The 25609-nt window shown below is 33.5% G+C and overlaps 1 long non-coding RNA gene across 2 annotated transcripts in view; it reads right to left on the reverse strand.

The window, feature by feature from the left end:
• Positions 1–7965, reverse strand: part of LOC148607542 (uncharacterized) — a 36226-nt gene extending 28261 nt beyond the window's left edge. For both annotated transcript variants that reach the window (XR_015915428.1, XR_015915427.1), the window contains exon 1: positions 7557–7965. This is a non-coding gene — a long non-coding RNA (uncharacterized LOC148607542). The remainder of the gene's footprint in view (positions 1–7556) is intronic.
• Between the last annotated feature and the right edge of the window lie 17644 nt (positions 7966–25609).

Consider the following 25609-nt stretch of genomic DNA (forward strand, 5'->3'; position numbering starts at 1 on the left):
ACACTTTAGAATGTATTTTATAGTGCGTGAAACGTGTGAGTGTTTAGAATAAACAAAGCCGATGTAATTAAATGCGATTAATAGAATTAATTTGGAAATTGAGAGTTTAATAAACATCTTGCATTTATCGCGAAAGTGACTCGATTGGTGTGGTAGCACGTGCGACTTCTTTTATCTGTGCACAGTGTCAGCTAGCAACTTCCATTATTTGGAAACGCATTTCACAGTTTGCAATCTTTTATTTAATGACTTTATAAAAAAACTGTATCAAAAAACAAGTATACGACATAGAATACGGGCGTAGTTAATGGGTATTTACTGGAGCTTTTAATTCTACCAAAATTTTCTTTTGGAATTAGGTAAAATACAACTTTTTATGGATATATACAATGTGCATGTACTTCAGTCAGTTTAGATTGCAAGTTGACTGTAAACAAAATTCGGAGGTAGTTCATCCATCTTGTCGCTGGCAAGTTTTTTTCTACAATTACCTGATAAATTGATTACATGTATTCAAAATGATCTGTTACAGTATATTTTTTTTAAATCAAACGAAGGCATACTGAATTCACGAAATATGAATGAAAATTTATTATAACAACAAAATGTTTACTTAAATATATATATTTTTAAACAAATGTAAATAATTTTAAGAATCAAAATGAAAATAAAAAACAATTTTGATATATATATTTTTTAAAATACACACAATAACATTATCTGTTGTCACACCTGCTTGCATCGATAGAAATCAATTCAATTGTAAACGACCGTTTGTGCAACTTATACTCCCATTTAACAAGTGGACAACTCGTCCGTCCGTCTGTCATTTCGGCAGGCCGAGTATCGTCAACTCCCAATATGGCTTGAATGATTTTTTATTTCGATTGATTGATTGTTGGGATGTAAAGTCCGAGCAGCAATATTTCAGTTATATTCAGACGATGAACATGAAATGATGATGAAATAAAAATTGGATGGAACACAAGGGCAGCAGGGTCGACAAATTTAGATTGCCATTAGAAAAAGGGAGGGATGGGTATACATAGAGGTGTGGCTTAGTACTGAAACCTAGATTATACAGCAAAAAGAGCATACACACGGCGTGCGGTTCAAACAAAAAATATTGGCCCGATACCAACCGTTCCTGCTGCTGCGTTCCTGCTTATTCCACTACAAATACTTGATGGCATTTCAACCGCTAATCATTTGCATACCTACATGTACCTATATCTCAATTGCATGAATATTTATCGGTGTCTTCTGGAATATGCACCAACTCTTCAAAAATGGAACTGAATTGATTGCATATTGAACTTACCCTGTATTGCATGGCACTTAAAATACTATGCATACTTTCAAACCAGTTATCTGATTCGCATGATACCTCGCTACTTCGGCTGGCGGGGTATACAAAACCCAAGATCAGAAAAAAAACAATGTTTTAAAAACTATTTATAAAACACTTGATATATGAACACAAAAAATAATCGAGAATGGCCCTTGTTATGGTTTTATGGATGATATAAACAGCGCACAATCCGATTACATCTACATGTCCGTAAATACAGTACATGTTTACGGCAAATTCGAAATATTGTATAGGTTTCAAAATGTAATACCCAATAAGCGTGGTCTAGGTTAATAATGGTGTAGGGGATGCATTTATTTTTTTCCTCATTTAAATAAATCTTCAAACTTAGATTATTAAAACCATGTCACTTAAGTTACATAATTTTGTTATTACATATATCCACATGAAGGTACTGTTAATGTTTATTTAAGTGTGTTTATCCCCTTTATAATTGAGAATTTAATCTATTTAAAGCAAAATGATGGGCATTTGGTAAGAATCGTCCTTTTTAATAAAACAAGCTGTTAATACCATATGTTTTTATAGACTTGACATGTATACATTTTTGGTCTGTAATGAGCGCCCCGTACGGAGATCTTGATTAGTAGATATTGGCAGAGCCAGCTTCCGTGAAACCTTACCGAAGAACTCAGGCAAATATGTCCTACTACATGTAACAGCCAAGCGGCTGTGTTGATTTCCTGGCTCACTCTCATACAAATGTACCCTATGCGGGTCTGAGAGTATTAAACACGCTAAAGTAAGTCAACGTACAGAAGAGTGAAACAAATCTGGATCGGACACTCCCCCCCTTTTTAATGTAAAATGACCCTCCCCCTGATTTTGCAATGCTTTAAATAAATGAGGTCTTTCACATTTCACTGGTTTATTCGGTATACAGTATATTATAACAATTCGTAGAGAAAAGTAGATCAATATTTGACACAAGACATTCTTACTAATAAGTGTGTGATACTTTTATTCTTTTAGTGGTTTCCATGTACCATGGTTTTTGTTCTGCATGCTCGCCAAGGGAACGCTCTTCTAACACTTTAGAATGTATTTTATAGTGCGTGAAACATGTGAGTGTTTAGAATAAACAAAGCCGATGTAATTAAATGCGATTAATAGAATTAATTTGGAAATTGAGAGTTAAATAAACAACTTGCATTTATCGCGAAAGTGACTCGATTGGTGTGGTAGCACGTGCGACTTCTTTTATCTGTGCACAGTGTCAGCTAGCAACTTCCATTATTTGCAAACGCATTTCACAGTTTGCAATCTTTTATTTAATGACTTTATAAAAAAAAACTGTATCAAAAAACAAATATACGACATAGAATACGGGCATGGTTAATGGGTATTTACTGGAGCTTTTAATTCTACCAAAATTTTCTTTTGGAATAAGGTAAAATACAACTTTTTATGGATATATACAATGTGCATGTACTTCAGTCAGTTTAGATTGCAAGTTGACTGTAAACAGATTTCGGAGGTAGTTCATCCATCTTGTCGCTGGCAAGTTTTTTTCTACAATTACCTGATAAATTGATTACATGTATTCAAAATGATCTGTTACAGTATATTTTTTTTAAATCAAACGAAGGCATACTGAATTCACGAAATATGAATGAAAATTTATTATAACAACAAAATGTTTACTTAAATATATATATTTTTAATAAATGTAAATAATTTTAAGAATCAAAATGAAAATAAAAAACAATTTTGATATATATATATTTTAAAATACACACAATAACATTATCTGTTGTCACACCTGCTTGCATCGATAGAAATCAATTCAATTGTAAACGACCGTTTGTGCAACTTATACTCCCATTTAACAAGTGGACAACTCGTCCGTCCGTCTGTCATTTCTGCAGGCCGAATATCGTCAACTCCTAAAATGGCTTGAATGATTTTTTATTTCGATTGATTGATTGTTGGGATGTAAAGTCCGAGCAGCAATATTTCAGTTATATTCAGACGATGAACATGAAATGATGATGAAATAAAAATTGGATGGGACACAAAGGCAGCAAGGTCGACAAATTTAGATTGCCATTAGAAAAAGGGAGGGATGGGTAGGGTCGGGCAATTTAGCCTACTCAAAGGTTCCTACTCCGATCGAATACCGCAGCAGGGTTCTTTAACGTGCGATGAACGTGGCATCTTTCCCAACACGGTGCACCACTATGGTTTGCGGTCAGGTTTTCCGTATTACAGCCTCACAACCTCAGCATGTAACACGCCAGGGGTACCCCCATTCCACCACCTGGGGCACGCATCCCAGTTGCTCTGTAGGCAGAGCGCCTAGCCCCCGGATAGGTTTCTGAGGACTATTTAAACGCCTTTTACGACAAGCTTATCGCTGCTGTATGCCTATTCTTTTGACACCCGGACCTGCACGGGGCTTTTAAATTTGGTGTTAGGCTTTACCTACAAAGGGCATACGTTGTAAGTGATTTTGGATTCTCTCCGATATCCTGTTCTGTGAGCCTTTTTCACTATTCACCTTTTTAAATTTTAACTTCTAGGGCTCACAACTGATGAATTGGTTTTAAATTTGGTGGGTGTCTTTATATAGATGGCGCATACATACGATGTCTGGGGTGATGTCTGATATTAACTTCCTGTACAAGTGGCGATATACCTAGCGTGACAACGCATGTAATCTTCATGTTCGAAATGTAATTTAGATCCGACTATCAAATGATGTATTTATTAATAAATATTTATTATTTCGTTCACATGCAAATAATTCACATTTTGTTGTGACCACTGACTTTAGATAGAGTGTTTTTTCGTTTTTTGTTTTTCGTTTTTTTATTATTGGGACTGAAGTCCTGAATTAATACATTATTCCTTATAGCCAGACTATTATGTTTTTGTTGAGCATTTTCGTAAAGATGGTTAAATATTTTTTTAGAATCGTATGTTTAAAAATGAGGAGCTGAAATTACAAATACCCGATATAATGTATTTTTTACTTATTACTTTTTATTTATTTTCAATAATTAATTAATATTATCATATATGATAAAAATACTTCCTTTTTTGTTGTACGCTTATTTATTACTCACGTTAGCCTGTTCACGTTCAAATTTTACAAATTACCGCGTCTTTAAAGAATTTACTCCGGGCACTAGCATTTTCTCTTTACGAAGGGCGCCACCTACACTAGTGAAAAGTTTAGGTTTCAAAAGAAATTTATGACACATTTTAAACAAAATTAGTGAAAAATTAACTGGAACATCACCGAATTTAACCGAGAACAACGTCGAATTTAATTAGGAACAAGTTCGAGTTTAAATGGGAACAACCTCGAATTTAAATACGCTGTGTATCCTAATTTTATTGCACACACCAAATTTTATTGGATATATCCGAATTTTAAATTGATAGCCTAATTTAATTATTTTATACCAATTTTGACGGCACAAGTCCGAATTTAACTCGGAACATCGAATTTAATATGTAAATCCGAAAAAAAATAGGCATTTCTCTTTCAAATTCGGTAAAACGTGAGGAAATTAGGCATTTTTAATGATCAGCGTATAGCAGTGTTGAATCTCAGATCCAATATTTTTTTTTAAATTCTTTTGAGCAAAGGCCAGACATGTTCTTTTTCAACTTAGGGTTGCCAGAATAATTTTACAAAAACTCCCCCTCCCCGCTGAATCGAATGGTCGTCTCTTAAATTATAATCTGTACAAGTTTGTTTCACGACGTTGACTCGTTGTTAACACTAAAACTTCCTACTCTCGTCTGCACAAATCACAACAAATATCGGGAAAAATGACGGGTATGGGGCAATTCCAACTACGAACGGCATTTTTTTACACGTTTTCATAGAATCTTTACTTGTGTTAAGCTTTTTGTTCAGCAAAAAATGATCGGTGGTTAAGTCACCACATGTTTTCCACAAATGGATACTACTTTATATCGTCCTATGTTAAAGTGCTTTACCGATTAGATTCCGACGCAAACCTCGACGAAGACACCAATATAAACAATAATAAAAACTAAAGATCGCGATTTTGGAGACATAGCCTACAGGTCTCAGTATCGTATTAATTTTCCCATAGACTTCTATAGTGAAGTGCATACTTTTAGGATTTTTTAAAAAATATGTAAATTGATTCAATAAAACTTTTACTTATGTAGCATTTCTAAGGACATGTGACAAAATAATTTCCCGCAAAGACAATAGGGTGAGTCCATGAAGATCGGACAGAAAAGTAGTCTTGAACTATAAATAGCCATTTTCCCTACCTTCACTTTCGTTTTGCACTCACCAAACCAACCTATTCAGTGGAACATTTTTATGGTATTATGTTAGATTTTCTTTTTTAAAAAAAGTTCTTCATCTTACAGTGTGATGTTTGCTCTATTTTATAAGTCATTGTTCATATCTTTTGACAAAACACTAGTTTGTCGAGAGGCAAAACGAAAATGCACTATATTTTTATAGCATCCACGTTTTGACGTACACCCGCTTAGGGATATGCAATACGATACTGGTACCTACAGACAGAACGATCTCAGATATTTATTTACTAGTTTTCCTCATGATTTTTTTTTTGCTTTTATTTTATTCTGCCAGACGCTACCGTAGCCGGGTAAAAGTACCGGGTACCAGCTCTTAATGAAAGCGCTGTTTTTATAATAATAATTGTCTGTCACATATCTTCAAAGCGCTTATCCAATTAAAACTACGAAACTGAATACATGTATAATGAAACCAGTCAATAGGGGTAAATCTTTACCTAGCTCCCCATTGTAGCCAGTACTATCAGTCAAAATTAATTGTCAACTTATAAAGTCAAAAATTATGAGATAAGAAGTTCCAGAAAGGTCTTAAGTAGTAGTCTTTGTAAGAATCATGCAAATTCTGTAAAACCTGATACATTGTACATCCGAAAAAGGCTACACATTTTTTTGTTATTATGTTACTTAATAGGTCTATATGATACATTATATACGCATTCATTCCAATCTGTTTGATCTTAGAGATAATTCACATTGAAAATCCAACAGCTTCTGTTGTATTTTAGTGTCACTTACCAGGGGCTAATCCAAGATTTGAGTTTAGTTGGGGCGTTAATTGAATTTAATGCCATGCAAAGCAAGGCAAATATATTGTGCGGTGAAACTTGTGGTGAAAATTTTTTTCTTCTCGAGCCACTTTTAAAAGGTAAAAAGGAATTACATGTAAATAAAATACATGTATCGATAAAATGTAAAAAAATCAAAGAATATGGGCTACAATTGTTGGCCTTATGGTCTTTGTCAGGGCCATTTGCAATGCAGGACATACCCTGACAAGTTTGTCGGTAAGGTACATTTTGAACAGTACATGTATCCCGAAGTCAGACTGGCTCTATCCACAATTGCTACAAATGTACCAACATTCATTGATTATAGACTAACAGCTAACAAAATTCCAGTAAGGTTCGGTTGTGTGAGATCCACAAGTCATACATGTACATGCACATACATGTATGATAAACTACAGTATATGCTTACGATTTTTGACTGATTGATTGATTGATTGTTGGATTTTAACGCCCGAGCAGCAATATTTCAGTTATATTTAGGTGATGAACATGAGGTGGATGATAAAATGCACATGAAATGAAATGAAAAATGAGATGGGAGACAAGGATAATGGGGCCAACAAATTTTGATTGCCACTGGAAATAGGGAGAGGTGGGTAGGGTCAGGCAATTTAGCCTTCTGTGGCGGAGCCCTATGGTTCCTACTCCAGGAGAATACCACAGTAGGGTTCTTTAACATGCGGAGATTTTTGGAATTTTTGTCCATTTTTCACCCATATAATGTCAAATTACCGTTGATTATCAAATGACTATGGCTAAGCTTCAATGTCAAGACGCTCATACCAACCTATTATATTTTTTCCATACCACACTCTACATATGATGCTTTTATTTCAATAATTTCTAAATGGTCAATTTCTTCTTGGATCAATAATGTTTCTAGTATATTCCACAGTTAAAGTGACAGCCCTGTGTACAATTTAAACCCTTCTGTTTGCTAATCCCACTGTCTCAGAAGTTGAGATCAATATTGTTTAAGTATTGTAAACAGTATCTGATTTTGTTCAATCTCATTTTAACTGACTTTTTGTGTATACAATGAATGTCCTAGATCTTGATCTTGTAACAGTTTTGCTTACCCTGAGGCATGACTATCAATAAACTTTCATTCTGCTATTCACATTTTGTTTCACCATATTGGTGAAATGTTATATCTTGCTGAATAAAACTGAATTCAAGATCCCGTCACTGGATTCATTGCGGATACATGTATAAATTACAAGTCCATATTGGCACCAACGTGATCGGCACACGCTTTATGATAATAAACAGACGTTTCTTTACTGCAGGATATTTCCTTCGAATAAGACTTATCACAATTATAATAACATCTTAAACTTCAAACACACGGTGTGGGATTTTCCCCTTTCTCTTCTGTACTCATCATGTGCGCATGGAGATCAGATCCAACAACACGATTATTTAAATATAAAAAACTTAAATTAGGTCCAGCTGATCCGTTCATTTCTTATATATGACGTCAATGAATGTTATATCTCAGTCCAGTTCATCCCACTAACTTTTTGGAGTCACGAGGTACATAGTGCAGCTTACGGGCTTGTTGTGCATGAAAAAAAAATAGGTGCCGTAAGCTGGCCCCGTAAATCAACAGATTTTAATCCAATAGTCAATTTGTGGGATGATTTGAATGGACGTGAGCGCACTCATTAACCAGGTTCTCAATCTGTTTAGGTTTTTTAGAAAAGATTGGGAAAATTTCAGGACGATATTTGTCCAACCTATGTCAAGACATGTCCTTATTTTGTGGTGGGCACAAAATATATTGTAGTGATGTCATCAGGACGCTATAGATTGAATGGTAAATGTTGCGTTGCAATGTCCTTAAAAGTCGAGAAAATTAAGGTGCCAAATTTCCGTGAAATGTGATGATTAGGTGTTATGCAAAATGATATTGAAAAGAGAAAGTGAATTTATTTCATTTTGCGTGTCCTTTTTGGAAATTCTAATAAGAATGCAAAAAATCGAAAATTGTTTTAAATGGCACAAACTAATCGATTATGTGTCTATTTATATAGAACATTACACATTTGAATGCATCATATTTAGCCAATAACATTCGACAGATAGATTATTGATAGATTATTATCATAATGCGAACACACTTTCCTATGATTTTTTGACAAAATAATCTACATTCCTTTAAAATAAATTAAAGTCGGTTTTGCATTGTAAATTTTTTAAAATTATTTTTAACAAAGAAATCAAGCATTTTTGCTCTGATTTTTAAGGTTGTTTAATTGTGTAATATTTTATCCACAGTGGTTAGTTTTAAGAGTGGGGAGGGGGTGTTATCACACCCAAGTTCCTTAACACTCCCCCTCCCCTGCATTTTTGCCCCTGTCCAAACGAAGGAGTTTCTGGCCTTTTCATGATTCGTTTTCAATTCAGTTGACTTTTATATTGCTGCAGTATGTAGAGACAACTATATCGCTGTTCCTGTGTACAATTTTGTTTTTGGGGTCAGCTACAGCCTGTTAGGTGTGAGGGTTTCCTCGTCTTATATTGAAGACCCATTTGGTGTCTTGAACTGTCATTTTTCATTCTGCTGGGGTCTGTTTGACATATTAATCATATCCATTTTAGGTATATCCAACATAGAGTATATGTCATCTAGATTTTCAAAACCCTAGCTTTCAACCATTTGTGTCCCAAATGTGAAAATTTGTAAGTTTTATTTTATACGATTACCTGCCATAAGATAGTGATCAAACATCGAAATTTTGAATTAGCAAAATGGGTTTATTGAACAAATAGGGGAAGTAGTACGGAGGTCGGCTTCAAATGACTCAGTTAATTACATTTCTGGAAGTTCATATATAAGGAAATCATGTCATGGTGGAAAAAAAGTGTAGTCAAACAGAAACGAAAGTAAAACAATCAAATGACTCCAATAAAAACTGGGAGCATGGACCAGTTGCACCGGTAGGGTAAGCGTCTTCTGCTTTTCTAGAAACACCCATAAAAAGTCAAGTACGGGGTAGACAAATGAGGAAAGGAAAACTATGATCCTTTGAATAAAACAGTTTTCATGGTGATGGAAACATCATAACGATCCACGAGTTCATAAAACTTCTGTAGTGATGACTTCAATCTTGTAGCAACATAACCCTTTTCCAGAAGCCTATTTGTTAGAGTTCTAGCGCGATACAAAAAGTCTGCGTAGTTTCGACAAGCTCTGGCATAACGTATGAGTTGTGATATGAACAATTCATACGCAGGTGCTGAAGGGATGTTGCCACAGATGAAAAGAAAGTTGATAATTCTGAATGAATAGTCATCACGCTTGTCGTAAAGTTTGGTCAATTGTTTGTTTGTTTGTTGGGGTTTAACGTCCGAGCAGCAATATTTCAGCTATATTCAGACAATGAACATGAAATGAAAAAAAAGGATGGGTCACAACGATAATAGGATCAACAAATTTTGATTGCCACTGGAAAAAAGGGGGATGGGTAGGATCGGGCAATTTAGCCTCCTGTGGCGGAGCGCAAAGGTTCCTACTCCTATCGAATACCACAGTAGGGTTCTTTAACGTGCAAGGAACGTGGCATCTTTCCCAACACGGTGCACCACTATGGTTTGCCGTCAGGTTTTCCGTATTATAGCCTGACAACCCCAGCATGTAACACGCCAGGGGTACCCCATTCCACCACCTGGGGCACACATCCGAGTTGCTCTGTGGGCAGAGCGCCTAGCCCCCGGCTAGGTTTCTGAGCACTATTTAGTCGCCTTATACGACAAGCTTAGCGCTGCTGCAGGCTTATTCTTTTAACACCCGGAACTGCACGGGGCAAGTTTGGTCAATAGTTTCCCTTTACCATCGATTTCTAAGTATAGGTCAAGATATGATGCTGACTTCACAATGTCTGTAGTATCCTTTATATTAAGTACTTTGGTGTAGATGCGATGTATCAAACCTCCGAAATTAGGATTGTTTAAAGGTAATACGTCATCTATATAGCGGAAACAGAGATTAAAAGATTAAACTGAGATGAAAAGATCTAGCTAAACGATATTCTTTCCTTCGGATAAGATCAGCTATAAAAACAGCCTCATAGAAGTGAAGGAATAGGTCAGCAAGTAAAGGAGCACAATTTGTTCCCATTGGAATGCCGACCGTTTGTTGAAAAAACACGTCCACCACACTGGACAAATATGTTGTCGATTAAAAAATCCAGCATTTTGTAAACTTCTTCCTCTGTATATTTGGAAGATGATTTGGAATTATTTCTTACAAAGTATGAGGAATCTCTACCAAGAACTAAATATTTGTATCTAGGTGTACCATCTTCTTTTGGAAAAACAACGATGTATAATGATTTTAATTGAGTATTGGGAATAGAAGTATACTGTGTTGAAAAATCATAGGTTTTAATGCTATTATATTCAGATAATAGTCTTGAACTGATTGTCTCCAAAAGGTCTTTCGAATTTTTCAGGATTCACATTGAATTAATACGGGAGTAACAAGTGTTGTGGTAGGACTGCAGACCCTCTTTGACTGTTGTGAGTATAGACGTTAAAAGTTTTGAAAGAGGTTTTATGGTACATTTGGCTTATCCAGCTATGAAACTTTGTTTTTATGGATTCTTGTGGAGTTTAGGAATCCAGTACATAGACGGTAAATCACAATCATCGTCCTTGGTAGAGACCAAAAGAGGATAACACAGACTTATGGTTTTTCACAATCTCTTCTTAAAATGAGAGAGAATTGGGGGACACTGAATGAGCTGTTTTTCACTGTTTGTGATAACATTTTTTAATGATTTATTTATTTTTATGCAGTATAAACATTTATCAAACTGGCAGATATTTTGCATTTCTGGACGAACATATTCATAAAAATAGAATAGCTTCATTCTACTTGGATTTTGTATGAAAATGCTAGCTCACAGAATACTACTCCGTTACGTCTTTGATATACTATTCCTCATTTCCACTTCACTTTATTGAATGAGAGCTATAGCAACTTGAAGTTGTAAAAACAGCTGTTACTCCAACAAATAGTTGTCATTAATTTTAAATTGATGAAGTATGGTATAACGCTCTGTGGCAGATATTTCATGTAGGGTGCAGAGCGAGACTATCATTGACCAATCAAATAGACCCTGCTTTGCAGTAGTCCAAAAGACTGAGACGGATCTTAAACTTGATCCCGTCAGCTCACATAAGCAACAATCAGCAGGTATGACATTGGTGAATAGACTTTTAATGCCTTTAATGTTGCTACGTCAATATCCATTTTATACAGTATTTCAATTTACTTTGGTGTTAGTATTGCCACAGTAAGTGCAGTACTAAACAGGATGTGAGTACTTCTGTGGGAAGAATATGCTGGATTTATAGCGTGGCCGGATGTCAACACATGGCAGCAAAGATCAGGAACCTGGCCAGAAAATGCAGAATGTTGTTGGGTGTATAGATGGAACATCTCACCAAATTCTTGTACCATCAACAGAGCCACAAGAGGAGTTCTACGGTGGCCATAGACAGTTCCACTGCATTCGTACAGTATCAGTTATCATAAACTGATAAAAACTAGAAGTTTTTATGTGCATGTACAAGCACAATGGGTACATAAAAATAATATTTTATATTCTAATTACTTTTTAAGTTTTGTTTTTGTCTCTGTAGCATATAGTTAATATCGATGGGTTAATTGTATATTTCATGTTTTAAAGTTCTTTCATTCGTAGAAAATCTATAGAAATTTCCTCTTGTTGAAATGCAGTAAAATTCAATTATATAACAACTAGTTTTCAATGACGCCGAGCTCTAAAAAAGCACCCCATCGTCCGTCAGGTGAATATGTTATACTTTTCAGTATCGTAATAGCACAAGAGCAAGAGTAATTTAATCAATTGTTATTGAATACTGAAATAATGCATATATTCCATTTGATATTTTTAAAAAATTAATGTTTTTATTTGTAAAGTCCTGTTTCAACCTTGTTACGAAATCACAGAATGGAGTTAAAAATCTTATTGTTTTTTTTATCATTTTGCGTTTCTTGTTTGGGAGAATATAATTAAGTATGCAAAAATCGAACAATGTTAAATGTCTCATGTCATATATTTTATCTAGTATCACGCAAAAACTTTATATATTATTATTATTATTATGCAAACACACTTTCTTATATTTTTCAACAAAACAAAACAAGACACATTTCCTAATTGTTTGCGCCTTTCCCAAGTCAGGAATTTCTGACCTCTAAGTTTGTAAAGATGATAGATTGATATTTGGGGTTTAATGCCCGAGCAGGAATATTTTAGCTACATTCAAGCGATCAACATGAAATGATGAAGATGAAATAATAAAAGGGTTGGGACAAAAGGATAATAGGGTCGAGAAATTTTGATTGCCATGAGATAAAATGGAGGGATGGGTAGGGTTGGGCAATTTAGCCTCCTGTGGCGTAGCGCAAAGGTTTCTACTCCTACCGAATACCACAGCAGGGTTCATTAACGTGCAAGTAACGTGGCATTTTTCCCAACACAATGCACCAATATGGTTTGCGGTCAGGTTTTTCGTATTATAGCTTGACAACCACAGCATGTAACATGCCATGAGTACCTAATTCAACCACCTGTGGCACACATCCCAGTTGCTCTGATGGCAGAGCGCCTAGCCCCGGCTAGGTTTCTGAGAACTTTTAAGTCGCCTTTTACGACAAACGTAGCTCTGCTGCAGGCCTGTTCTTTTGATACCCCAACCTGCACGGGGCTTGTAAAGCCTTATTCTGCAGCAACAGTCAAGTCAACTAAACGTGAAAACGAAACAAGACATACAGAGGCAAGAAACTCTTGAGTTGGGAGAGGCGCTAAAAATGCAGTGGTGTTAAATAACTTTTATGTTATTACATCCCCCTATTAATACTGGCCACTGTGGAAAGAAATATATCTAATAACTCTAAAAATCAGTTCAAGGATGTCGGAATCCTTTGTTTTAAATAAAGATAGAAACTGATTATTAGAATGCAAAACCGACTTTAGTTTGTGTTACAACAAATGTGGATTATTTTGTTTGAACAATGTGAAATTCATTGCGTACTTTGTTTTAATTTTCATAAAAAAGACATGCAACAAGTAAACAATCATATCAAATTTTCAACGTCATTTTATATCACAAATAATCAGTTGTATTGACGTTTGAATTCACTGAAATGTCAAAATTTACAAATTAAATTTCAAAACGTTCAGATGAAGTTACTTCAAATGTAGATATATATTGTGCCTACCATATCCCAGCACAAAAGGTACTTTTTGGCATAGCCTGGATCAAACGACAAATACAGCCTAACAGTATTCTCCGTCGTCATTCATGAAAAGCCTAATGTGGTTCTTAAACAGATCGGTTGATAGGGAAGACCAGAGCAGCACTGATACGTTCTGGTTGGTTAAACGGTCATCAGTAGTACGAGTTGTCAACACCTCATATCTATATCGGGCGGCGTTATGATTGCAAGGGGTGTACACCAGTTGAGTTTTTCGGGCGTAGTCGATAATATTCCCTTATCATCACACTTCTTCCGTTCTCAATGAAGCAGTTCCTGGCAAACCTCGCATTCCGATGATGTGGACATGTGTTTTACCATCTTTTCTCTGCTTCAAGAGTCTTTATTCGTGGTTAAACAAGACTCATTTTCAGTTTCTTACGCTCCATCCCCTTACACTGTTGTACCATTGAACCCGTGTTTGTTTTTTAGTATTGCGCTAAAATTAAAGATATCTGACCGATAAGCCATTTTCATGTAGCGATCTTGGGCTGCTAATGTGATCATAGCTCACCAAGAACATTGACGGATATCGGCTTTTGAAGGGACTTGGTTTGGTAAATTTTAACAATTTAACTAATTTTGAGGTCTAAATAACCATTGTGCCTAGATGACGTTTATTGTGATGCTGATTGTTGTATTCAAAATGATGTTGAACATTTTGCGAATTTATTTCACGTGTTACGTTACTTTTTTTGGAAAGTAGTTTGTAAATTATTAAGTTATTTACGAACTTGTTAAAAAGTGTTAGAATTTGTTACTTTGTTCAACTAACTTGATCTTGTGCTACTCGGATTCTAGATTTTAATTAGAAAGCAACATTTACAGTAGATTAATGGTTTGACGATGACAGTAAATATATACTGCATTTGGTGTAAATAACGCATAGACAACCACATGTATGCTTTAAAAAGCATGCAAAATTATGAGATATTTCAATGAAATGTGTGATGGATAATATTTAGCAACAGCAATGAAAAAAATAAAAAAATTACATATTTGCTTAGTTGTACTACTAAAAACAAACTTATTTTTCATTTTGCTATTTAATCCCTATACTTATTTAACAGTAAGAACTTATTACTGTACTCAAGTGTTAAGGGTTGATTTTAACCACTTGTTTGAAGCTACAAAGCAAAATAAAAAACAAAACAAAGTAATGCCGAACTTTTCAATATCTTAAATTTGACCTCTCAACAATATTCCATATGGTATAATTTATTGGTGCTAAAGTTTGCTTTTAATTTCGATATTTTTTATACTATTTAGATTAACATCTTGAACTTTTTAAATATTTGGTTATTCAGCTGTTGATCAAAAGTTACTCCTGGAAACACATGTGCAGCATACCAAAATTTGCAATATTATTTGTTTGGTATTTTTGTATTAAAAACCACAACCTCGTTTTGACCTTCGTTCAGTGGGGGTATTCAACGGCCCAACACTGAAACTTGATTATAGTGCTGCTGGTCAGATAAACCCTTAAAACGAGGGTGGGTAAAGCATAACGAAAATTGCAATATTGATATAACTATAATATTTGTATTATATGGAATGCCATTACAATAAGCATTTATTTTGTTTTTATTTTTTTTCATACAATTCCTTATTTCATGACGAGGATACAATGGGGATTTTTTAAAGACAAATGGCACACATGTCATTTTTCTAGGTATGACGAAGGTGTGACTTGTGGCTATGGCCGTTTGGCAATCCAGGAATAAGTTGGGCTCATAGACTATCAGCAAAATGTACAACATTATGCTCCAGCAGTGTTAGTTATTTAAGAATGCCAGACTCACTGAAATTGATACAAAACGATTTAAATATAAGTGTAGAAGCGATTCTATTATACTTCGAGATCTTCAAAAGTTCTACACTATGAATATGACTTTTACTGTTGATTAATTATAATTTCGTGTTTTTCTTGTTCTTTCAGGATTCATCACATGAAAGTTTTAATATGGTTACTCTAGTTAGTTTCTTTACGTTTTAGAATTTCAACATCAATGAAATAATTGTAAACATTATCAAATAAAAATATTAACTTCATGACATAGGTCATAAACTGGTTAAAACAGTTGTAACACTTACTGTCTTAGAAATGTAGGCCTTTCTATTAAAATTCATATTGAACTCTATCAATTTTGTACTTTTCCCTTTTGATTTTTTTTAAGTGACTAAGATGTAATTCAATTCCATTATTTCATAGCTCCTTACTCCACGCTCACTTTAAAACATTACACTTTAAATGATTTTACAAGGAGCATACCTTTGATGGTAGTTTGGATTTATTGTCTGAGTCGTATTCTGACATGTTTACCAATGCTATGTATTTTTATAGCAGAATCAAATGAATGAAGATAATAAAATAAAAATTCTGTTGATTGGGAAGACTGGAGCTGGAATAAGTGAAACTGGAAACACTATCCTCGAAAATTATGATGATAAGTTTGAAACCTCTCCAAATCCAGGTTCTGTGACGCAAACAAGTCAGCTTAAAACCAAATTAAGATTCCAGAGAAATGTGGTAGTCATCGATACACCTGGAGTCTTCAATCACAATGAGTCCACAGACAAGATAACAAATGAAGTTAAAAAAAAGTATGATATCAGTTTCTCTTGGTCCACAATACTTGTATGCGTTCCAATGACGCAGTTTGATCAACCTAATATGAAAACATTGGAATTCTATTCACAAAATGTTTTGAGACGATTTGAAATCGCACGCTATTATTGCTTTCACCCATTTTGACGAATGGCAGAGAAAATTTAAACTTAAAGACAAACACGAATTAAAAAGCAAAAAAAACAAGAATTCATAAATCAACTTCCAAATGAATACAACATATTCATTTTTAAAAAAGATAATTAAACTGAACGGCAGAAATTTCTATTCAAATGAAAAATTCAAAGCAATTGAAAAAAAGCTAAAACGGGGTGAACAAATCGAAACTATAAAAAAGGCTGCCTTTTGGGGGACATTTGGAACCTTTGCAGTACTTGGCGGTATTGGGGTGATTGGTGTGGCATCTGAATAGCAGTTGTAGCCTTTGTTACTCAAATTGCAGCCGGTGCTAATAAATTAGCAACCAACGTCGGTGTCGTTGAAGCCGCCAAAACGATGGCCATATCTGCCGGATCATATATTATATCTACTGATCTAATGTCGTATCTGTTGGCTTGTCTGCAGTACCCAGACGATAAAGAAGATAGCAACTTGTACCGGCAGAAAAAGTATAAAGATTTTGTTTTGAAATATTTGTTATAAGAATAAAGATAACAAAACTTTCAACCGAAGCTTCGAAGAAAAAAAAAACTTATAAATGATCAGACAAGGCAGAAGTCAAACTTAATATACACATTAAGTACCATTCTGTGTAAGAAGCAGGCAATGAATGGCTGATCATTTTTCTCAATTTGGTCTTTTTCGCCTCAAACCTATTAAAATACATCTAGAAAAACTGAAAAGCTATTTAAATTTATTCTTAAGCATTGGCGACGTAGATATTTTTACTACTAATATCAACAAATAGTGTAGGAAAATTTTCCCGCCATTTTTCATAAGTGCATTTCAACTAAACTTGACCTATCAATATCATCAAAATGCAAATTTTACAATACTTTGACAGTATTTTCTTGATGTTATGAAGTCTAAATGAGGAAGAATGCAATACATTTTTTCTTCATGTGCCATACTTGTAACAAATTTTGCCAGATTTTTAGACGGAGAAGTACTGAAATAGTATTGAATATGTATGCTACTGATGAGAGGTTACTTATTGAAGTAATTGTATAGCATATCTAAATAACACTTATATGATTTGTGTTTATGAATTTAAAAACCACCAGGACGATGCTACCGCTTGTGAATCATGGTTCTCAAACCTTTATCAAAATCCATTGAGCAGTTTTGGAAGAGTTCCGCTGACGAGGTTTCAACATGTAAAAACTTTAAGTTAATTTGTCTCCATTTAAAGTCCTCCGACAGTAACAATATTCCTTCATGCACATCTTCATAGGATCCCTAGCCTTCCTATAAAATTTCATCAAAATCCTTTGAGCAGTTTCGAGAGAAAAAGATATTGGCTAGACGGACGTACGAACGAACGAAAGCACAAACAGACATCCGGTGGAATTCCTATAAACCCCCAAAAGCTGTTTCCAACGTTATTTAAAGATGGCGATTGGAACTCAGTAGACCAGAATGCAAACAAACTTTTTACGTTGACATTTACTTTTCAATTAAATTCTTTTCCGTGAAATACTTTACAAATGTCATGCATAGATATAACAACAAAACGGTGAAAATAAAGATATTCATTTTCTTATTGTTATGTTTAAATTTATCAAAATAAGTTCAACAATCAAACTGATGGAGTCTTTGTCATTTATTCCTGTACATCTATTTTTCAATAAACGGTCGGTATTCTAATGGTAACAGACCAATCCCATCTCTCTTATAAGGTTGAATTTATTTCCCAGAAGGAACACTGTTTAGCAAAAATCTTTGATGTCAGTTTCCACTATAATACGATATGTTGTAGTTGTAAAATCCTAGATTCGATGATTTCATACATCGCATGTACCTACAAATGAAAAAAAGACAATACATACACTATGAAGTCAACCTCATATCTTGATCTATTCTAAGAGGTCGATACAAATGGAAATATTATGACCAAATTATTCGATAAATTATTTTTATTATTTTAATTTGCCTTTTTTGTAGATGCATGATTAATAAACGCAATAAATTTCGATTGAACCTGATAATGTGTATACATCTATTAAATGTCATCATGTAATGATCATGTAAAAACGAACTGATAATTGATTTTTATCTTATACAACTATATCAACATAGATATAATAATCAGGTTCGATAAAATTTTGCTTATTAAGAAAAGTTTCATTAAATAGCATTGTATTGAATTGTCAGGTTTTTGTTTGTTTGTTTGTTTTTTAACTATACACAAAGAAAGAATATAAGATGTTATGCTTAATAAATGCGAAAACTATTGTACTTCAAAGCATGTCATATTTGCATGTCAATACTCGATTTCACAACATAGTTCGAATTGATAAAAAATGTAAAAAAAAATGTAGCTGCTTTCAAAAGTTATCTAGCAAAAACAATTTTCCGTTACATGTAAGTCTCGGTGATATCTTTGCATCGACGCAAAGCTCTATTAGTCGGAATACGAAAACATCACTCGAGAACCAAAGCACAATTTCAACGAATGATCGATTTAACCTTTGGCTTGTCTTTTTCATCGTCAATATGCAAGATGATTTTATACTAATGGAAAAAATGGGAAATACTTCAGATGACATTTTTCTCATTAGCTTAAAGGTTTTTGTTAATTTTTAGAACTTTTTGTTTAACATGTTCTGTAATAGTTGGCTCATAAACCACCGTAAATTATTCGCCAATTAAAATTTACTTGTTTTCTATAAATTTACACTTTTTTACATGCCAATGCTCTTCATCCAAAATGGGATATAATACCAAAGCAAATTCTGTGAATTTTCCTCTGACCTTTTCCATGATGTATCCTTTCTCTTGAATTATAGCTCAGAAAAAAACAGTTCACTTTGCGAAATATACCCTGATTTGTCCTCTAGTTTAATTTAGTTGGTAAGTGCATTTTGTGCCTTGGGCGTATAATATATTTGTCAATATGTCTAAATTATTCGAATATGTTAATGTCACAAATTTGAACAAAATTGACATTTTTTTCACCGTTGTATGTAAAACGAACATTGATGAGACCTGCTAAACTTAATTAATGTTTAATATTAATAACACTGTTTAAATACTACAATTCATAATCAATGGCGGCATTTTTAAATATCACAACCTGTTCGCTTTTTATTCTTTGAGCAATTTGAAGTGTCAAACATATACTACTAAAGATGGACGAAAATAAATTTAGTATATTCATAATTTTGTGGGAGGAGTTTTTAGTGTGTAATATTCTGAACACGTTTTGTATCATTAGTTATGTTAATTGTAAATTACTGTAGAATATATATAACATCATAATAAACGATCTATTTAGAACATTGGACTAAATACTCGAAATAGTCGAATGCCCAACTCATGTTAATTATTTGGATTATAATTAATTTGTACTTTGATAGTTGAACAACGTGTCCACAGTTGTTTACAATGTACTGAGTTTTTAGATTGACCATTTTATAATAAAAACAACAAAATCTGTGAAAATCTCAGTTGAAAAAGAACAAACAGTTCTCTAAATTTTGATATATATATATATATAGATATGAATTGCTTATCTTCGAACGGTTGTTAGGTGTGGCTTTAAGTGCAAAAAGGTCTTTACTTTTCCAATCAGTATGATTTATTTCTTTTGTTCATTTTCATGAACATTTAGGAGAAACTGATATACACGAGTGGTGTTCTTTTTTTGCAGCATTTACATCTGTATTCCTTTCGATCGGCACAGAAGGATTAGATTTAATTGATATGTGAAGAATGATGTTTGAAAACGCAATATTTTGGTATCCAAATTTGTTTTTTCATTATAGGCTGTAATTGATTGATCAGATTTTACACATCCATAAATTCTTTAAAAAAAAGAATTTAATCCTTGAAATTACAATCCAAAAATATCTGACATGCATTTTGTTTTCATAGAGAATGGTTATATATTGAAATGACGCTGCAAAAAAGACGGTATTCAACCTACAAATTAACACGGTTGTCAATGTCAATACTCGAAGCAGATATAGGTTACTGATAACGGCATTCTTTTTAAATGTTTGTTTTAATTATTCGATGTCGAAAATGTATGGAATAAAGCTGGTAAATGTAATACCGTTTTACGCTTTTAATCGGTTAAACCTTTGTAGAAGCGATGCTAGCCATGTTTGCGTACGATATATAAATGTAATTAAAACTTTAATTGCCGAGACCGTATCAGGTTAACAACCAACCAAAAAGCACGAATTAGATTTGAATAATATGATTTGACAGTTTCAAATACGCGAGTAAAACAGTTGAATGCATATGGTATTTATTTCATGCTCTACGCCGTGCTAGGGAATAGTATTATATTTCGGATAATTGAGGGTGTGGCTAAATATCCATGCTCCCAGTGTTTAGTGAAGTCCGAGTTGCTCATTTGCTTTTGATACTTTGTATGTATGCATTTAGTTACTTTATGTTCTTTGTTGTGTGTGTCTGTTTTCCATTTCTGGTCTTTGTCCCTGGATTACATTCTATAGCATGATTACCGCTTTAACCTTGGTTTCCTTGATTATTTTTTAAAAACAAAATTCAGTTCACCTTTATTCAGTACTTGTTATTGTGTATAAATATGATAATTGCGGTAATAAATCGATTCAAAGGATAAGGGATACATGCAAGGCGAGAAACATTGAAAGAGAGAAATAATACAAATGATACGTACAGATTCATATGTATACATGTCATATGTTATATTGAATGAGTAAGTGGCTTGTTTTAAATGCTTTATAGACAAAAAAGTGTGCCTGTCAAAATGATAACCATTAACAAAGGATAAGATAAAATAAGTTTTTGTCCCTTGATTACATTCTTTTGATTACCGCTATAACTTTGGTTCCCTTGATTACTCTTTTTGTCGTTAATCATTGACACTATCGGTTAAAAAAAAATAATTACATGATAACACTGAATTAAGAAAAATGTGCAAATGTACAATATAATCATGAATAATCCTAAAAGCAGGTGAGGATGTAGATATGACGAAAAAGGTGCAACATATACTTTACCCCTGAGATATACATAATGTCAATGGTTCAGACTGGTTTTATATTGTGTCCTTTTTCAGCCGTTCTGGTATCGTATTTATAAAGTGGGGATAGTTTGAAGTATGGTTCAGAATGGACGAGTTTTACGTTTTAATACATATTTAAAAAAACCTTCTATGCATTTTTACCGTTTTTGGATAGAATAATAAACCTAAAATGTAACTGATGATTTTTAGGAAAAAAAATTAACTACTCAATTGCATTTTGAAGATAAAACAATTAAAAATAAAGGTTTCTCAAACAATCTTCTGATAAGGAACTTGTTGGTATCGACAGAAACAAAATATTGAGTAATGCTGAGGTTCACAGTGGGGACCTCCTCGTTGTCATTGGGCCTACAGGTAATGAATTCGCTGAATTGTCAGATACAAATAAAATAACAACAATGCACATACAAAGTAAGGTTTCTAGTTTGTTAAATAACAAATCAAGTTAATGGAAATATAAATGTAACAGTAGGGGTAGGTTTAACAAACATTGTTTTGTTTCACCAGTTTATTTTGACCTATTATACTGAACATTTACATTATTTTTGCAGTGTACGTATCCAATAAATATTTTTAGTTTTTTATAAGGATATTGAAAGGTTAAAATAAATCAATATTAATGTTTGTTTGTATGTGTTTATTTTAATGGTTATAGAACTGACTTCAATCTTGCAATTTACACGTCATTCTGTACAAAATGTAGAGCAAATATTTAGCTTGTTAGTTTTGTTTCCATTTTTTATATGACTAGATTAAACTTATTTTTTCGTTTGGAAAAGTATTGTTAATTATCCACCGATAAATCGACAATCCTTTAGACTTATAGAAGGGTCTGAAAAATTCCCAACGATGTTAGACTTATCAAATTTGCGAAGCAAAGTTTTGGTCGTTCCCTCCGCGGGACTCGAACTCGTACCGTTGTGACATCTATGGCAACACCGCCTGCACTAAGTCCATCGTCCTAGACTATAAGTTTACGTTATCTTCCCTTTATCAATTTGATCCGATGGAGCAGTATAGCGAATGGAGTCGTCACATTCTTAGACGTTGTATAATATTGATTTGTTGTGAAAATGTTTTTTATCACAATAAAATGCCATTAAGTTATCGGACTGGTTCGGAGCAGGGTCTATTGCATTGGTTATGGATAATCAAGCTTTATAATTCTGAAAGCCATAACATATCGGCCAAGGTATGTTAAATTACAATCAAGAAATAAATTATTGGCAACTGTTAGTTTGTTATTTTCATAAATGAGTAGTTAAATTATTTTAAATGAACAGTTACCTCCCCTTTTTCCCATCTATATTATCATCATTTTTTTCTCTATAACACGTTAAGTAAATACTTTTTTGCAACGATTGTTTTTTTTAATGCATTTGAACAATTAAATTATCCTAATAAGCCAATTTAGGAAGCACCAATACCCTGTTTGACTTTTCCATGTACCTCTACTTCAATTCAAATGCAGCAATATATCATCATCTGTATCTGAATGAATAACGTTATTAACAAAGTTGGTGGAGTTAATTATTAATTAATTGATTGACTGACACATTTGGACAGACGTTAGTACATATTTCTTGTTTCTTTCAAAACGAAATTGTTTGACCAATCGAAACATTTGACTTGTATTACATCGAGAGTTTGGGTCCGATTTTGTCAATTCGCCAAACTCACGAAACCAACAATTCAAAGGAAGACGTGTCACACCTTTTCGGAAATTTGTCAGATATTTTACTGCGCCGGGACATCAGGTACTAACAATTATATTATACAAGTAAATAAAAACAATCAAAAATTAAACAATTAAAAAAGAGACATAATATAACAATATTGAGTTACAACATGTACATGTACGATACGACTGCAAAATTTTAATGCGATAAAAACCTGAACGCTACATTTAAAGGGATATAAGTTTAATTTGCAAATTTCAAAGCGTGATTTTTAAAGATTCTTTAGCAAATAGACTGAAAAGGTCATATACATCAGCTACAGAGTTGATCTTGTGATTTTCACTAATTATATTTGCTTCTTTCTCGAAAAATCGTAAAATTCTTAAATTGTTTGCCAGTAAAAAAGAATCGGTCTATTCGTTTCAAGATTCGAGCAAAGCTGGTCGAGTAAAAATATCCTTAACCCTCTCTATACCTGATTTTAGCCTCGTTTAACAACAAAACCCAGGGTATATATGAACTTTGATAAGCCGGTAAGAATCGAGGAATGAAAAAGACTGGTGACAATGTACTTACAAATAAAGCCGAATACGTCAGACAAAGCACGCTCCAAAGATGTAGTTCATAAAATAACGGCAGATACATTATAACAGTTTTAAAGTTTTATCATCCTCTGAGAAGTGTTTGATGAAACAAATTTGCCTTTAAAGAGGTATAATGCTTACAAACATAATAACATGAGTACAAAAAATTTGCAATGCCACTTTGTCTGTTGCTGTTCATTCATTTAGTTGAATACCCATTTAACTTCACAAAACATAAAGTTTTAAAACTTTTTAATTATCATTATGTTCATGTTTAACCGAACCAATTAAAAATACTTTTCCAGGATTTTATTCCGTCAAGTTGCCGCTTTTTTGAATTTCCACTGAATACCTTATGGGTAAACAGAGGCGATACAAACATCAGCTGAAGGGAATGAGGACTGGTAAGATAATACAACTCCTAACGTAACGAAACATTCACGTGTGTTGCATAAGATAACTGATATGACTGAAATATTGATTAAAAGCCAACGTTAACCTTGATTCTAATTCATTTAAAATCTACTATCGTTTATGGTTGCCAAAACATTTCGCAATGTAATTTCCTTCTATATATTTCCTAATATATATTGCATCATCCCAATGCTGACGATTTTTTTTTTTTTTTTTTTTTTTGTTGCCGATTTATAATTTACTGATATTGTCATCCCCATTCCCACCATTCCCCCAGTTTCATTCAATAAGCTCGTTTTATTTACTGAAAACTTCAATGTTTTATCACTGAATATTGGACATAGAACAAGTGAAGCGAAGATAAATCCTTTCTGTAATGTTTTAAATATTTACCTACTTTGTCCATTGACCTGATTACTGAAAGATGTACTAAACGGTTGATACTCGACTTTAAATTTGGTTTAATACTACATTGTACATGTATCACTTACACAAAAAAAATTCCGGTATCTTAATTTGGAGAATGCCAAACGTACTTTACATTTTGTTACAGTAAATTAAGCATTCAGATTTTTTTTACTTTGTGATACTTGGGTTAGGTGCTAGAATTTTGATTTGGCAAACATGCTAGTTCTCTTAAGGTATGCATGGGTAACTATACTACAAGTAGAGTTTTCGATACTTCAATAATGATTAAGCATCTAAGTAACTGCGGCTTTAAGTTGGCGAACACGTGCTTTAGGTATGTGTAGAGGCACTTCCTGAGTATATCCCTAAAAGCTTTATGATAAAGAATTGATACTATTGACCAATACATTTTTTCTTTCAGGTTTCACCAGAAAATTATTACAAATGGTAAGTTTATTGGTATTTACAAGATAGGACAAAAACAAACGATACTAGTACTCCATAAAATATCAACTAGAACTGCATGCTTAGGATCTGCATTCAGTTGAATAGCAAGATTAATATACCTTGATGGAGGAATTTTACTGTTATGCTATTTTTTTCTCTCTCTCTGCAATTTAGTTTAATTTCTTACTTCTACAGTTACAACGGCTCCCCATCATACGCAAGCATTGTCATCAAGTCTATAACCTTTAAATAGTCCTTTTACGACATCGATATGAGATTTGTTGAGATATTGTTCTCTAAGATGCCTAAGTGACTGTTTGATTACATCATTATTTTGCTCCTTACTCTTCGTTTTTGTTTTATTATAACATTTTCGTGAGTGTTATTATTGATACAAGGTCAAAGACGTGTTTCGTCGTTGCATTATCGAATAAATAAAGATAATGAAATAAGAATACTATTGATTGGGAAGACTGGAGCCGGAAAAAGTGAAACTGG

This window comes from Perna viridis, chromosome 9 (genome assembly GCF_037379345.1).
Source record: "Perna viridis isolate PV_CMFRI_1.1 ecotype Kerala chromosome 9, ASM3737934v1, whole genome shotgun sequence".
Lineage (NCBI taxonomy): Eukaryota > Metazoa > Mollusca > Bivalvia > Mytilida > Mytilidae > Perna > Perna viridis.